The following is a 13,617-nucleotide window of genomic DNA, read 5'->3' as shown; positions in this document are numbered from 1 at the left end:
GTTTTGTTTTTATTTTGACTGGAATTAAAATATCAGATTTACAATTAGGTCAGTCATTTAAAAAGGAAGTACCTAAATAAAGTCTTTGTCACAAAAATACACAAAAATTTACTACTGCAGATGTGTTATTGTCTATTTCCATTCATATTCTATCTCTAAGCTGATATATGCAGTATATGCAACAAACTGAACTAAACAAACTGAACTGAAGAGCAGCCTTTTGATAAAAGGTCTTTGCTTGGGCTCATGAACATCAAAGCCATCTTAGGAGAATGATCTAAGACATTGTATCCAGAAGGCAATCAGTGTTGAAGAGTAATTACAGAATCCTTATTATTCAGTGTCTTAAAACAACTTGCTGACAGATTTTGCAATGCAAACATTCTGGAAACGTGCAACAGTATAATCTCTTATTTTGAACTTTTTGTGTGCCAGATGTGCTTCAGCAATAGGAAGTGTAGGACCTTTGCTTTGTAAATCTTGACATGATTCAACATGAGTGGATTGCAATTTTTTCTTCTACAAGTGTATATGAATTTGTCCTAAAACAGGAAGCTCCAAGTTCAACGTTTTTTGTTGGTCTTTCTGAGGGGATCCATTTCCTTCATAATATGTTTTCTTCTTATGTGCATTATTGCTCCAGATTAATCTCTTTAGCAGCACTATCTGGGTTCTTACTGTCTTTAGGATACCTCAAGAAGATATTTACTGATAGCCTCACATGAATTCATTCAAACTTACTGAGTTACCTTCACAACTCAGTGAGCAGGATTTTTTTTTAATTTTATTTTTCCCATGAAGATCTAAGGATTTTTCCATCCCTGGGAATGTCAGACCTTTTCATTTGCTTCATCTTCAAACTCCAGGAGGTCCTGAATCATCAGTCTTTTATGACTAAAACTCAAAGGTTAAGAAAGAATCTAATTTTCTAACTTGACGTTAAACAGGATATTAAACTACCTACTTCAATCTCATATCATCCTCCTCAAGAGCAATAGAAAATACTGTCATTTATTTTAGACATAAATCAATAAATAGTGAAATGCTATCCCACTAACACAAAATTTCCTGTCTAGCCAAGTCTGTGTACCTGGAAAAATAACAATGACCATCATTACTGATCACTCTTTGCTATTCTGATTGAAAAGACTGTACTTTCTTCAAAAAGCATTAGCTGCTTATTGACTTAACACTGTATGTTTACTCTATCACATATATGCTTGCTAGTGTGTAGACTGCCTATTTGTTCTAACAGCTAAAACTTCATTCATAATCCACACTGGAATGAGGAAACATGGACAAATATTAGAAAGAAACAACCAGAATCAGAGTGTATACAAGCTTTATGTTTAGAGACTGACTCCAAAATTAGGTTGTCATTTTCTTAAAAGCAAAGTGTTAGAAAGAGAAGAAAAAGATAAAATTTCTCCAGGTTAATTTTTTTAAGAGTCCAGCAGTCCCTTAAAATAACATCAGAGTATCTGGTAGTATGGCAAGGCTTAACTTGGGTTTTCATGCTAAGCAGTAGAATTTAGTTAAGTATAAAAATCCTGACTTTGTAGTCTGAGTGTCTTTGAATACTTGCATTAGTAGGCTTTAACTTTCTGGTTCAGAAAATAATTTTCTAAGGAAGATTTTGGTCTACTAAAGCAGCTAACTGTGGATTTATTTTTCTTTTTCTTTTTTTTTTTTTTTTTTTTTTTTTTTTTTTTTTCTTTTTTTTTTTTTTTGTGTGTGTGTGTGTATTCTGGTGTTTTGGTTTATCTGGTAGGTTGTTGGAATTTTTTGTTGCTGTTGCTCTCTTGTTTGTTTATTTGGTTGTTTGCTTTTTTTTTTTTATCTGTTTGTTTACTTTGCATGACAAGGAGGATCAAGGGTGCAGGTAAGGGAAGAAATTGGATAAGTCAGAGATGGTTCTTATTTTACCACTTTTCTTTGCAGATGTCAGGGAGAGGGAGAGCAGCTTTCAAGTAAAAGCTGAGCACATCAGGCTGTAGTAGAATAACAGGAATTCATTTTCAAAAGGTATAAACTGAAATAAGGAATGAATTAAGGGAAAGCATCCAGCAATGGAGAAAGCGAAGCTGGGATTTCTGTGCTCTAACACAACAGAAAAGATCAACCTCCTTGGTCTTGCCCCTTAATGCTAGTATGAAGAAAGTCTGGGAAGACAGGGGAGATGAGCTAAGAGCCAGGTAGAGGAGAGGTGGAGAAGAAGCGGGGATTGATGGCAGTACTGTACCAGGTGGAAACAATTAAAGAACAGTTATGACCTCCAGTGGAAGAATTATTGCAGGATAGTTCCTAAATGAGTTAAAATTAATAAAGTTTAAGGCCAATCAAATTATATAAATAAATATAATATAATATAATATAATATAATATAATATAATATAATATAATATAATATAAATATAAATATACACACACACACACACACACACATATATATATATATATATATATATATATATATGTATATATAATAGTGAATATCTCATGAGCCAGTCTCAAGATCAGATGCTCAATTTGTTTAAGTAAGCCTTGAAATTGCTTGGGAGCTTAGCCATAGAGTTGAAGAATGCAAGTTGTCTGAATAATTAAATTCTAATTTGAACATAAAATTGAAGCACAGAAGATAACACTTAGAGATACACTGTGGATTTTTGTAGTAGATGACAAACAATATTAATTTCTAGAAGACTAGAAGGATTTCTAGAAGGAAAAATGAAATTTACAGTCATCCTTTTTTTTTGCCATTGCTTTGACAAAAAGGCAATCATAGTAACACTTGATAAAATTTGTGTGTTTTTAGAGAAATGAAGTAAATAGAAATTATTCTTCATGTAACATTACTGGTAAATACAAAAATAAAAGCAATCAACCTGTCAAAGATTCTCCTGAAGTTCAGCAAATAACATTAGAATTTTGCAGATCAATTATCTTGATATAGATAGTAAGAAATGATTGGATCTTAAGGAAAAAATTATGTTTTCATCAAATATATATAGAGTACTGCCATATATTTTGTTCCAAAATTACTTATTTTCCTGAATTCTTTAAATTACACTCCCTAAAAGTGTCTGTGCTAACAGTAAAGTGTGGAGACACAGAATGCTAAAACCCAAAACTATTAATTTAAGTCCATGTATTTTAAGTATTGGCTTTAAGAATTGACTTAAGTGGTATTTTAGAATGTATGAAGCTTGTATGTTGTTCTTTCAATTAATGTTACTGTTTAAAATGTGCTTGAACTGGTGAAAGCTACCATCAGAACAAGAATTTCTATGCCAAAATTCACCAGTGCTAAGTTTTTATCTTGGGATTCCATTTAGCTTCTGTAATTATGTTGAATGCAATTAGTATTGGCTGACACTCTCATTTCCAGCGTTTCCTCCTCCAGCAATTTTCTCCCCTCTTTTTGGTTAGAACTCTCCTGGGTCATAGAAAATGGCTGAAAAATGGAGAAAAGCAAGTAGGGAAAGTTGTGCAAAGTGGTATGACGCTGCCTGTATGCCTGCATTTAGTGGAAAAAAACTTCTCAGCCATTGTACGTAGCAAATAAGTGGTATCTGACAATCCTGTCTTCTGCTTGAAGTCTCCTGAAAGTACCACTCAGGTTACTGCTTTATGAAAGAAACCCCATTGATTAAGGACACCAGAAAAGATCCATTCATACAGATGTTTACAACATATATTTCCAATTTCTCCCTGTGTTCTGTTTTTCCAGCCTTCTGTAGAAAGAAGAAAAAAAGAATTTTGATGAATATCCTATCAGTAAATGTACTTATCTTAACAACTTCTGAACATTTTATACAGTTTTTAAAAAGTTTCTGAAGGTCCAGTGGTTGCACAGAAAGTTTTGTCTCTCAAAACAGGAGGGCAGAGCCACACTGCTTCTTTATTCTGTTATTTTTGAGATGTGTATAGCTTGTGTTTGGCTGTACATGCTGATAGTTCCTTGGCAACAAATTTACTTCTGGTCCTGCTTCAACCATTTGTGTAACCGCTGTTAACTTCTTCTTTATGCTTCTTTTAAGTTGATTTTAACAAAATCTTTAAATGTAACAAAATCCTCTATTCACAAATCCAAGCACCAGATGTGTCAAACAAGCAAACCAGAGAGACAAGTTACGTCTCCTTGACAAATAATTTTGCTTCGTGGAAGACATTGCAGTGATACTTTCTACCTCAGTGCTAACTCTTTAACAAATTAACGATTCCAATATAACCTATAATGTTTTTAGTATTCATGTTGGAAAAGTTAACTCATTCCTTCAAGAATAGCACCTTTAACCACTGCCATATGCTAGAGTGTTTGTTGAAATGTAAAGTGTACAAGAAAGAAGCTTGTCCATCAGAGGAGGAACATCTACAGCTCAGAGAAATATCTTCTCAAATGTTAGTGTTGCAGATGGTAGAATAACAAAACGATTTTTAGGAAGGCCTCAACACGCTGTGTTTTACTATTTTACAGTAATTTTTCCACAACTTACAGAAAATTGTTTTCCAATTCTTCATTTGCTAAGAACCACTGTAAAAAGGTTTCTGATGTGCCAAACAAGCAAAGGCAAATAGGCTGTGATTACCTCTTGACATCAGTTTAGGCAGCAGTTTCTTTCACATATAACAGTATAGATGCCATTCAATAACTCTTTCAGAATTTGTATTTATACAGAATATGCTGTTAAACACAAAAGGAAAATCCACAACAACTACTAATCCTGTTTCTTGTTATGTGGTAAACACAAGAGGATTTTTTAAAGCATTTTAGCATTGACTACTTAATCATAACTGGTAATCTAATAAAAATTTCTAAGAGACAGAAGGAATGTAGAGACATAGAAGTAAATGTGATATGAGACCTGACTCCACATTTGAAAAGATATTTTTTCAAAGCTGTCCTAGACTGTTTGTGTAGCTGTTTTTCATCACGTGATGCTGTGGATGTCTGGTCTGTCAGCTGCAGCCTGGGAAAGTTTAGCAGAGGAAGCTATGGAAGTAAAGACTTGAGGATCTAAGAGGATAAAATACTTGACATCTCAGCTGCAAAAGATTAGGAGTGGGAAGTCAGAAGAAATTAAGACTGCAGAGAAGAAGTTAAGACTGCAGAGAGTAGACTCTTTTCTCCATGCTTTTCAAATCATTGTGTTGGAAAGAACAATCTGATGGGAGGAGGACAGCTTTATTCAGATGTCAGACTCCATGTTGAAAAGAAGAGAGAAAAGCAGCGAATATTCAATAGGGACTTTAATGAATTACAGTAGATGAAGCCCATTGTAAATGTACAGGATGGATACTCTATGGCACAATGCAAATTGTAGAATATCAAGAAGGACAAAAACACAGGAATGCTTTCAGCTATGAAATGACTACCGAATAGTCATAATTTATGTACTTTAATATATGGGTGCTTTAACTGTCTAATGGTAAAATATTTTTCAAACATTATTTAAACCTTTCAGTGTCCTCCCCTTTCATATAAGCTCCCTTCAAGTACTGAATGGTCTCAACAAGCCTTCTCCAAGCTAGAAAAGCCCAACTCCCTTAACCTTTCTTCATAGGAAAGGTGCTCCAGCCCTTTGATAATCTTCACAGCCTAGAATAGTTCCATTAAACCCCACCCTTCCTTCTTTCCTTTAACAATAATTGTCTTGTTCACAGTTCCTCTAAAAGATGGGAACCCAGTCATAGCAACACTTATTATCCAGAACTTACTAACCTATATGCATATTGTTACACGTATAAATATAATCTATAGAAACATATAAAGAATTACAACCGTATATTATTAGGGATTTATTTACAAAAGTGACAGTGTAATGTATTTATATGTTATTCAAACTCATAAACAACTTGAACAATCAGTTACAGTAACAGTCTGTACTATCTGGCTAATAATACTCATATTATTCATGTACTGGCCTATTGCAAAGTATGACCTTAGAAGGATGCATGACTCAGTATCTTCAGCAGGGCTTTAGATTTGTCAGATGGAAGATTATGATTTTTTCCAAGAAGGCTTTGTTTTCATTGGCAAATGATATGGTGTGAAAGGATTTGATCAGCATCAAAGCAGATGGTAGAGAGCTCCTCTCATGTCTGTCATAAGTGCTTTGCTTTTAATTAGATACAGTCTGTCCTCTCAGGCCAAACAATTCCATTACAAATGTAGTTCAGATTTTTTTCTGAAGGGCAGCCATCCCTTAGACACTGGTGTCTTTGACTGTAGGCCCCTTGATGGTGTACCACACAATGCTTTCATTCAATGCAAATGATGTTAGCATGTTGTTAACACGTCAGTGTCCATGCCATCTTGCCTTAAATAAACCCTGCTCTGCAACACACGTATTATTATTTCACCTCAAGCTATTTTTTGAGTGACACAATGGTACCTGTTGTTTGACCATCTCTTCACTGCATGTTTAGATGATGTACATCACAGTAGAGCCCAGGGCAAAGGGGTAGATTTAACAGATGTCCTGAGACATCAGCTTGAACTTTTATTTTCCCTGAGATAAAAATAAGACAGAATGCCTTGTTTAAACTCAAGTTAAATTCAATGTAAACATAGAAAAATTCCTTCCTGTTTTAAAGCCTTTCAGAGAATCTGTGGAGCCTCTGGGGCTGCTCAAAACCTGACTGGACTGAACTTTGGGCAACCAGTTCCTCTGATTCTTTTTTGAGCAAGGGAGGGGGTCTCCAGAAGTGCTGTCTGTGTCAGCCCTTCTGTGATTTTATGTAGAACTGAAATATGAAGATTACTAAGGAATAGAATTACAAAATGCCTTTTCATCACTTACTTTCCCCACTCTCCTTGAAAACAGGGACTGAGTATTTTTTCAGAAAACCTCCCAAAACTTCTGTAGATACCTTCCAACCTCAGCCATTCTGTGATGCTGTGAATCCACTGAAATGTGATTGTTTCAACAATCCATGTTCCAGAACCATTTGATCCATCATTTCTTTTAGGGTACAGCCCTTACAGGGAGTAAGTAGTGAGATTTGGTCAGGAGTCTTATTTTTTACTGATATCTTTGGGTGAGGAGAAGAGGCCAGGGACAGCAGACAGGGATATGTGGCTGCTGTTCATGAGGGGCTCATGGGAGGACTATAGGAAGGGGAAAATCTACCTTCTCTAATTGTGCAAGGCATATCCTCTCCTTTCTCCTTTCCCTGTATCAGCTTTCAGGAGAAATTGCCATCCTTGTCAATGGTCATACTCTGGTCTAGAACACTTTACTAAAGGACTAACTGTTTCCTTCTGTTCTCATGATGAACCATTAACATCCACACTTTCTTCACAGCATTTACATATTACAGTAAGAGAATTCTGGGACCCAACTACTTTCTCACTTATTATTTTACTACGCCAGAAATCACTTAACAAAAAGCACTAAGGAATAATAGAGTACAAAATGTATTCAATTTTTAAATTTGTCTATTTTCGGAGATTCAATGTTGAAGTGAACCAATGAAAAAAATTTCATTGACAAGAGAATTGCAAAAAAAGCATCGCTGACAAAAAAATATTTGCAAAAGCAAGCACAGCAAGGACAAATCTAAAATTACATGGAGGCATATCTTCAATTTTGTACCACCAGCAAGTGTTGGAATACTAATATTACATTTTAATTGGGGCTACCTCTAATGGAACCAAAGGGAATAAATGCAGAAACACCAAGCACAAAGATTAATTACAATTTCTTGGTGAATAAAATGGTAATCTTTCAACTAATTTAGGTAAAGATTCTAGGAAACCATTGTAATAAATTGCAATGTAAGCTTTTCCAAGCAAGATATTGACCAGCCTTGGAAAAATTGGCTTAATTTTGATTTACAGCTAAGGCTTTATATTAAAAGAAGTATTTATATTTCAGTTATTCATTTACTTTTCTATTTATTGCCTATTCGAGAGGTTAAGGATCAACAACACAAAGTTTAGTACAGATTAAAATAAAATAATCTCATTTGTTCTTAGTTGTTTCTTGTACAAAGTGCTGCAATATAAAGAAGTTGAAGTCTTAAATAATTGAGTGATATCCACATACTTGTTTTTTTCAGTAATTCAGTGAAGCACTATTCACAATTTGAAAATCTACTGAAATATAAGAAAATTATAGTAGATAAAATTCTGTATTTTATTCCTTTTTATAAGCCATCAATGAAGTATGGTCTTCTTTGCCTTGGATTAAAGTCTTGGCCCAATTAAAAGTAACAAGAAAAAATTCTATTGATCATTATAGAATCAGGATTTCACCACTTAAATTGAGCACTGAGTAATGGGGATTAGGAAAAATAACACAAGAAGCAGCACATTAGCTTGTAATATTAAGTATATGAAATCAAGAACTGGTTTGGTATATAATATTAAACTTGATCATACTGCTCATCCCAGTCTGTAAATTGAAATAGGGCTGGAACAGTTTAAAGTAATGATTTGAAACACATCCTGAAGAAAACACTGTATTATTAGATCAAACAGTGCACTTGACAAAAGAGGTCAGTGCTTTCCCCTTCTCCATAGCAGTGTTTTTTCTCAATCTTACCATGATAGAGCCTTTGCAGACATTTAGTGCTTTAAGTTGTGAACTCCTAGTTTATCTGTAATCATATTTAATTTACATCATCGCATATTCACTGTTAGAAAGTCCTTCAATTCTTTTATGATCTAATTCCACTATCTGAGTGAGAATGCAAAGACAATCAAATATCTATCATTTTTATATCTGTTTTTTATCTCAGCTGATGTTATTGTTGGCTGATCTTCACTGGATGTGAGACTCTCCATGGTCTGTTTTACCCTTTGTCATTTCTGTCAATATCAATACTGGATCATTTCAAGAATAGACGTGTTCACCCAGAGAATACAGTGTAAACCCCTGCAGTCTTTTTCTAATCCTGCCACTTCTATAGACAAAAAGACTTGCTTAGCCTTGCAGCATGACACTCAAAGCCAGTTCTGGTACCAAGATATATTTTTTGTTCTTGTTGTTAGCAAAGTTTCACAGAACACAAGCATTAAACTGAGATCAAACAGCATATATTAGTGTCTTAGCTGTTCAGTGCTTTGAATCCAAAATAACTCCTCTAAACAGTTCCTTAAATCATGTCTTCCCCTATTTTCATAAGTTATCAGCTTATCAGAGCTTATTGCTTCATTCACTTACTAAGCAATATGAAATACTGACTTAAAAGAAGCCTGTATTAAATCCACATATAATTTTATATGTGTCTTGTGTCTTATATCTGGTCTGTGTGTCTTGCTCCTTTTTAGTGATTTGTGTGGACCTCTCTGTCTCAGCTCATAGAATCATAGCATCACAGAATGCATCCTGTTGGAATAGACCTTCAAAGTTCATCTGGTTCCAACTTCCCTGCCATGGGCAGGGAAATTTTTGCTCAGTCTTACAATGGTTGCCCAAAGCCCCATCCAACTGTCTGTGGACGGGGTGTCCACAACTCCTCTGGGCAACCTGTTCCATTGCCTTACCACCTTCACGCTGAATACTTTCTTCTTAGTATCTAATTTGTCCTCTTTTATATTAAAGCCAGTACCCCTTATACTATAATTACACTCACTGATAAAAAAAAGTCTCTCCTAATCTTTTCTGCAAGTTTCCTTTAAGTAGCAGAAGGTTAGTACAAGGTCTCCCCAAAGCCTTCCCTTCTCCAGGCTAAACAAAGCTTCTCCAGCTTTTCTTCATAGGTGATGCCCCAGCCCTCTCATCATCTTTGTGTCCCTCCTCTACATTCACTCCAGCAGGACTGTGTCCTTATGCTGAGGGCCCTGGAGCTGAATGCAGTACTTCAGATGGGATCTCATGAAAGCAGAGCAGAGGGGGAGAATCATGTCCCTTGACCTGCAGACAGTTTTGATGTTACTTCTTACTTTCGAAAGCTATTTCATGATTTACAAACAACTTGTTATTTCAGTCCAGGTATTCAATTAGCTAGTTTGTTTCAATCTGTCTCAGAGTCTTGTCTCCCCAGTTGTTCAATTAAAATAACAAGTCTTTGAGGTTGGGATTTTTTTTTGCTTTTAGAGCATTTCGTTAGAGGATTTCCTTGGCCAGTGTGAATAATACAAGAACAAAGAAATATGCTTAGAAAGAACTTATTTACATTTAGAAAGATTGAGGTATAAAATAAAATGCATTCTTACTTTGTTTACAAGTGTCTTGTATCAAAATGTATTCTAGAGTACAAAGATCACTGCATAAAAGCAATGAATATTCTTTTAATACATCTATAAAAATATTTGGAGTGCTAATTTCTGTGTTCATATGCTATCAAGAATAAGTTTGTGACAGGTGGCTTTGGTTAACACTTGTTTAACAGTTGGATATAGTTTTGTGCTCCCTTGTCTTCACGAGCTGTTGAAAAAATGTGGAACAATAAAAATAAATAAAAGTGAACAATAAAAACATATTACAGAAGAGGCCTAGCAATGTACTGTACCTGGAAATTATGCTAGATGATCTCCAGACATGTCCTGGTCACAGTCTTACTCATGTGGGTGAAAATTATTTTTCACTAAGTGAATCCTTCTGTGTTCTGTTTGGACTTTTCCAATCTCCTTGGATTGGCAGTGATAGATAGCTGAGTTAGAGTGGTAGAAGTGAGTAATTTATGGGTTTGGCTAGATCATTTCTCTGTTTGACTTCTTTTAGTGTTTTCCCTTTCAGCATCTAGAAACTTTGACAAAGCAGATTATGTTGTCTCTTGCATTCTCAGTGAACTTTTTGGTTATTTAGGCCCATAGCCTAATTTCCACACAGAATCAATCCCTGCATTTTGGAGGGAAAAAATAAAGATTTATTCTCTTAAGGAATTTCTGATATTCGAGGAAAGCCCAATGACTCAGAAATATCTGTAATCCTCTCACTCCTCAGGCAGATGGTGAAGCATCATATTACATGTGATAAAGTGATAAAGACAGACAGGTAGAGAAAATCCAGTTATCCTGATTTCATTAGAATGGTTGATCTCTTTTGACCAGGCAAAGATAAGTCTGTCCTGGACCATTTTACATTATTTTTATGCTTTGCAAATTGCCTTGCAAATATGGAGCTAGCAATTTCCTATGGCAAAATATGGTTTTGAAAAAGAAATAAAAGTTATACTGAAAAATGTAAGGACAGAAAAACCAAATATTTCTTATTTTCTTCTTATGGCCCAAGATAAACAGCAAAAACAAATTGAAAAGAAATGTGGAAAAATAACCTTAAATTTTCTACCTGAGCTTACAGGCAATATGCTTGATCTTCTCTGGCAGATATTTTTTTTTGTTAGATCTATGCTATTGTTGTTAAGACAGTATAGCATACTGCTAAGGAATATTGTGCAGTTGGGAACATAAGCTTGAAAATATTTTGATGCTAATATCCTATCTATTCATAGGTTTTCAAAACCTGATTACAACTTTATTTAAAGGGAAGAGGTAGTCCACAACTACTGGCACTCTTTTTCTTAATGAAATAGTGAAGTTTGATAGTTTGAATAAAAGTGGAGAGTATACATACAATCACATAATCACAGAATCTCGAAGGTTGGATAAGACTTACAAGATCCTTCAGTCCACCTATCAGCAATAGTTCTCACTTAACCATGTCCCTCAGTGCAACGTCCAAGGGTTCCCTGAACACCTCCAGGGTTGATGACTCCACCATCTTTCTGGGCAGCCCATTCCAGTGCCCGACCACTCTTTCAGAGAAGTAGTATTTCCTAACATCCAGCCTGAATCTCCCCTGGCGCAGCTTGAAGCCGTTCCCTTTAGTCCTATCACCAGTTACACAAGAGAAGAGGCCAAACCCCAGCTCACTACAACTCCCTTCAGGTAGTTATAGAGAGCAATAAGGTCTTCCCTGAGCCTCCTCTTCTCCAGACTGATTAAATCAATGAACAATATCAGACTTCAGTGATGAAGGAAGTTGCAAGATTACTGTCAATGACATTTAAAACAGAAGAGAGGCTCAAGTATTTGCCGGATTTAATCTAGCAATCTGTTATTATAAGTGCTGGTTATTTAGTTTCCCATAGCACTATGAGGAGAAAATATCAGTGTAAGAGAAGTACCAAAAAGTACGTTTTTAACTAGAAAATCTGTGACTCATTTGAACAAGATATTCAGCATATATTCTATATTTCCAAGAAAAATGGTAGTGTGTTGACACAGCCTATATAAATGCAGGGCTCACAGAAACATAATTTCCATTAAATTGCATTTCCATTAAATTACATTGGAATTTCCATTAAATTCCATTTCCAGCTCAGTTTTATACTATGATTTGTAAAGAAACAAGAACAGCTACAGAGTAGACATCCTAACCTCATATGCAACAATTAATTAAACCTTTTCATTCTTTAGCCCCTAATATATACTGACATGCTTTGAATATTGAATCTATCAATTTTTTGAATTATATTATTTGGAGAGGCATGTGTTTTAATGTAAACATGATACTTATTTACATTTGAGTCAACACTGTAAAAATATTTGCAGTTTAAATATAACATATACTTTATCAGAACACGTTTTTTCCCCCCAAGACCAGGATATTTTTTGCATTTTTAATGACAATTTTATTTTTATTACTTAAAAATGTACAGTTCCTTATCTTTCTATAATGCAGAATATTCCAAGAACTCCTGAGACTCATTGACTTATATGAGAACTGTCCAAAGGTACGACCAAAAGAATTGGGTGCAAGACTATTTACAGACTTTTCTAGACTCCCAAGTGCAGTCACTACTGGGAAATAGCAGCTCTGTTAACGCCTAATGTTCGTTGGATGAAGAGTTTTGTTCAGAACTTCATGTACATGTGCTGTAACTTGCAGTGCATTAGAGCGAATGGGAGCTTTCCAAGGATTCCTGGCTGCAAGCCTAGATATAATGTCTTCAGAGGATTTTATTGTGCTTCTTTTATGACTGGCTGTTTGTTTGTTCATATTGAATCATCATCATATGGCAGTACGAACATTTCATGGAGTCAAAGTCTTTTTTACTTTGGACAAAATCAAAATGAACTGAAATGCTGAATCCAGTTTGGAACAAAGAAACCAAAAGGAAATATATCTTTTTTTTTTTTTTTTTTTTTTTTTTTTTTTTTTTTTTTTTTCCTTTGACTGAATAATCAAGTTGACAACAATACAAGATTAGTGACATGACTTGTATTGATTTGTTACCATTACTATGTTCTAGAACACATCAGAAAAGCCATTGAACCTATCATCTCCAGTTGCACTATACTGCAAGATCTGGCACTTTTAGACTTGTAGCTGGAATAGGTTAACTGGAAAAGTTCTGGTATGGAAGACTTTCCAGGAAGAGTTAAGTGCTCTCTGAGTATATGACAATGATATTGTTTGTGGTGTTCTCTCACAACAAGCACAGATCAAACCATTGTGTTGTTACATATCTGAGAATGCTGAATTTCATGTTTAGTGTCATCCATCTGCTGGTGATAATCAAAGACTCAGTGACATAATTTAAAAGTATTCTATGTAATAGTTTTTCCTAGAACTTAAAGAATTCTGTATATATTCACAGATTTTTTTTAGATTGTTTCAGGGTGTCTGGGAAGGTTAATAAATACAAAGAAATGCATAAATA

The 13,617-nt window shown here is 34.8% G+C and overlaps 1 protein-coding gene across 1 annotated transcript in view; it reads left to right on the top strand.

The window, feature by feature from the left end:
- Positions 1-13,617, top strand: part of MMP16 (matrix metallopeptidase 16) — a 172,977-nt gene that overhangs the window by 135,517 nt on the left and 23,843 nt on the right. The gene's annotated exons all lie outside the window — the stretch shown is intronic.

This window comes from Lagopus leucura, unplaced genomic scaffold, assembly GCF_019238085.1.
Source record: "Lagopus leucura isolate 7727_CA_CO unplaced genomic scaffold, USGS_WTPT01 Super-Scaffold_100002, whole genome shotgun sequence".
Classification (NCBI taxonomy): domain Eukaryota; kingdom Metazoa; phylum Chordata; class Aves; order Galliformes; family Phasianidae; genus Lagopus; species Lagopus leucura.
Note: the sequence above shows the minus strand (reverse complement) of the source record. Positions and strands in the feature narration are given on the sequence as shown.